Source organism: Balaenoptera ricei, chromosome 6 (assembly GCF_028023285.1).
Source record: "Balaenoptera ricei isolate mBalRic1 chromosome 6, mBalRic1.hap2, whole genome shotgun sequence".
In the NCBI taxonomy this organism is placed as follows: domain Eukaryota; kingdom Metazoa; phylum Chordata; class Mammalia; order Artiodactyla; family Balaenopteridae; genus Balaenoptera; species Balaenoptera ricei.
In genome coordinates, this window is record NC_082644.1 from 83879518 (window position 1) to 83882950 (window position 3433).

Genomic DNA, 3433 nt, shown 5'->3' on the forward strand with positions numbered 1-3433 from the left:
TAAGTTATCTTTAAACTATCTCCATGAGATATTCATCCCATTATCTCCATTGTATAGATTTGGGAACAAGGGTCAAAATGTCCAAAGTTTCAATATTCTTCAGTTTGGCACTTTCTTAAAGTGTCCTCCTTGTGAATGAACTCATAGTAAATGTTCCCAGCACATGGTGGACAATTTAAGAATGACCAGTTATAGGGCAGGAAAAATCCATGGGGAATACTAGATTAGTGTTTACATGAAGATAAATGTTTAAAATAAGGCAAGTTATTAAACATACTTAGCATAAATACGGGATCCAAGTAATGCCCCATACTCACAAATTTCTAAATTAAAAAATTATAGGTTTCTATCTCATCTTTCGACTGCTAATGGTGCCCTCGCAGTCTCTTAACCAATTGCCATGCTTAGATGCCATGTCAGCTGGTCTACAGGGGAAAGGGGCATCGCATATTCAAGACTTGATACCATTTCCTCTTATTTCTCTAAGCAGCCAATTTCTACTCAGCTCTATTCCCTCTTCTGGAAGCACACTCAAGTAACTGTTCTTTCCGGATCCCTAATTTGTTTTATACAAAACAATCACAGCAGTTTCCAATCAACTCACTCTGTCCGTCTATACCAACTCTGCAAGATTCAGGAATCTGCTTTCCTAATGAGGGCAGCTTATTTTCAACCACACCCATATGTCCCTAGAATCATGATGAATAATCCTAAAATCCACCAGCTCCCTCTGCAATGTGAGTTAAGGCATCTCAAGGCCCCCTACAGCTCCAAACTGTCATAATGTCTTTTCCATCTACCTGCCTTAGTGCCAGAACAACATCACTAGTCCTAACCTTTGGGATGGAGCATTACACCCTGAACAGCCCTATTAAACTGTAAATTGTGAAGGCAACATATTACTCCATTGATTATTAAGCAGAGGTGTGCAACAGAACCATTTGGTGGAGCTTTTCAAAATATATACACTCGGCTTAGCCCTACAGAAGGTGTTGCTCAGAAGGTGGGTCCAGGAGGAAAGCCATGTTGAGAAAGCACACTGGGCCACTCTGCTGTCCATCCCAGATTCAGATCTACTGCGGTCATTCCTCACTAAGCATCAAAACCTAATAGAATAGTTTCATCTTTTTTAAGTGTCATGAAAAAATAAGATAAGAAATAGGGAAGTTTGATGGTGAGATGGCAGCTAGGAAAGGAAAAGTAGGCCAGAATGTTTTGCTTCAGGGAAAAAAAATCTGGGCCTCCAGGGGACAACATGAAGAAACTGGCCCCCGGAAGGAGCGTGGGGGATTGGGAGAGGTAAACGGAAGAAAAGTTTTGAAACTACTTCCTAATTTAACCAGAGACAGACTCCAGTATTGAAATTTCCAGCCTTAAGTTCTCTGTAACTGTGATAAACAGTTGGTGGTTCCTTAAAAAGTTAAACATAAAATTACCAAATGGCACAGCAATTCTATTCCTAGATATACACCCACAAGAATTGTGAACAGGTGTTCAAACAAATACTTATACATGAATGTTCAGAGCAGCACCATCCATGGGAGCCAAAGGGTAGAAACAACCAAAATGCCCATCAACCAATGAATGAATAAATAAATATGGCATATCCATACAACAGAACATTACTCAGCCATAAAAACCCATGAAGTATGATACTTGCTACAATACGGATGAACCCTAAAAACATTACGCTGGGTAAAAGAAGCCAGACCCAAAAGGCTACATACTGTATGATTCCATCCACATGAAATGTCCATTACAACCCAATCCATAGAGACAGAAAGCAGGTTAATGGCTGCAAGGGGCTGCGGAAGGGGGCAGGGATCCACGGAAATGGGAAGTGATGCTAATGGGTACAGGGTTTCCTTTGGGGGTGATGAAAAAGTTCTAGAACTAGATGGTGGTGATGGTTGTACAACACTATGAATGTACTTAATGCCACTGAACTGTACACTTTAAAATGGTTAAATAGGTCAATTTTATGACATGTGGATTTTAACACAATGTTAAGTGCTTTAGAAGTAGGCTTTCTTTATTCAAACTCTGCCACCTCCTACAGGAACTCTGAAGAAATGCACTTGTCAGTGAGCTTCCCATGGACCTGGTGGTGCTTCTGCCACCCTTTGCCGCCTTCTACGTTGAATTCACAGAAAGTGCTGAGTAGGTGTGAACAGGAAAAACTGGTCAAGTGCAACATCTCAAGTTACTCTGTGCCTTAGGTGAGGAGATGAGTAGAGGAACATGACAAGAACATTAGAACAAGTGTGGGTCCCTAAATGTCACTGGGCTTTAGGTCACTAAACCTCGCCCACTCTCTGGAAATTGCATAGATTGGCAGGCGATGACTACAGTATGTGCCCTGCAATTTAAACCCAACCCAACAGAAGGGAGGATTCCAAAGCAGACAAAATGCCAAAGAAAATTCCCATCGAGGCAGGCACTGTCTATATCCTTACAGGGTCAGCAAGGAAACAAAAGTGCTGTGACTCCTTTATGCTGCCTAGCTCTGCCTTATTCCACATCTACAATGCAGAAATGTGAGAAATGAAGCTATTTTCTGGGGAATTTGGAGAATGCCCTAACTACCTAATTACTGGCCTCTAAAGTATTCAGCTATGAGACTTGAACAGTGGAGGAAAATATGTTTCTCTAAGAGGAATTCATCTTCTGATTATAGATACAGACAGTCCCTCATGCCACTTCTCTGTGACTGCTCTCTCTGAGTTTACAGTCACCAGGTCTTCGATTCATAGCTCATCACATTTGATTATCTTTGTTCCCAGTTTAGATAACTTAGATAAGCAGAATGCATTGCCTAAGTACGCACATGAGTAGACATAAGCAAAAGGAAAGAGGAAAAATCTGTAGGTAGAATTCAAGTTTTCTAAGTATGTTTTAAGAGAGTGTTGGATGGAAGGTCATTCAACAACATGTTTACAAAGATTGCTTTAGGGTTACAGAATATTGGTAATACGTGGCTATTTTTCCTTTTTTTTTATGTATTCCTCTATTTCTGAATTTTCTGCAGTAGTTACATATTTGTTATTTTTAACGTTATAAAAGAAAAAGTACCATTTTATTTTTGGCCTAATGTTAAGTAAAAGTATGTGCAGATGCAAGCTCAAGCAGATTATAGTTTGTAAAGGCCTTTTCCCACCCAAAGGAACCAGCTCATTCTACGTCTATGGCATGAAATATGCCAAATAAACCTGGAACGTTTTGTCCAACTAGAAAGCAAGAAAACTATTAAAGACTATCACGATTGTCAAAAGGGCCCAGAAGCCAACTTGAAAAGGATTCCACAGCAAAAGATGGAACACTTTGAACATTAATATTAACTATAACTTCAATGAATTAAAACACATCATATATTAAAATAATTACTCATTGCCTACCTTTGGCAAATGCTGGGGAATGAATTCAATACTCTGAA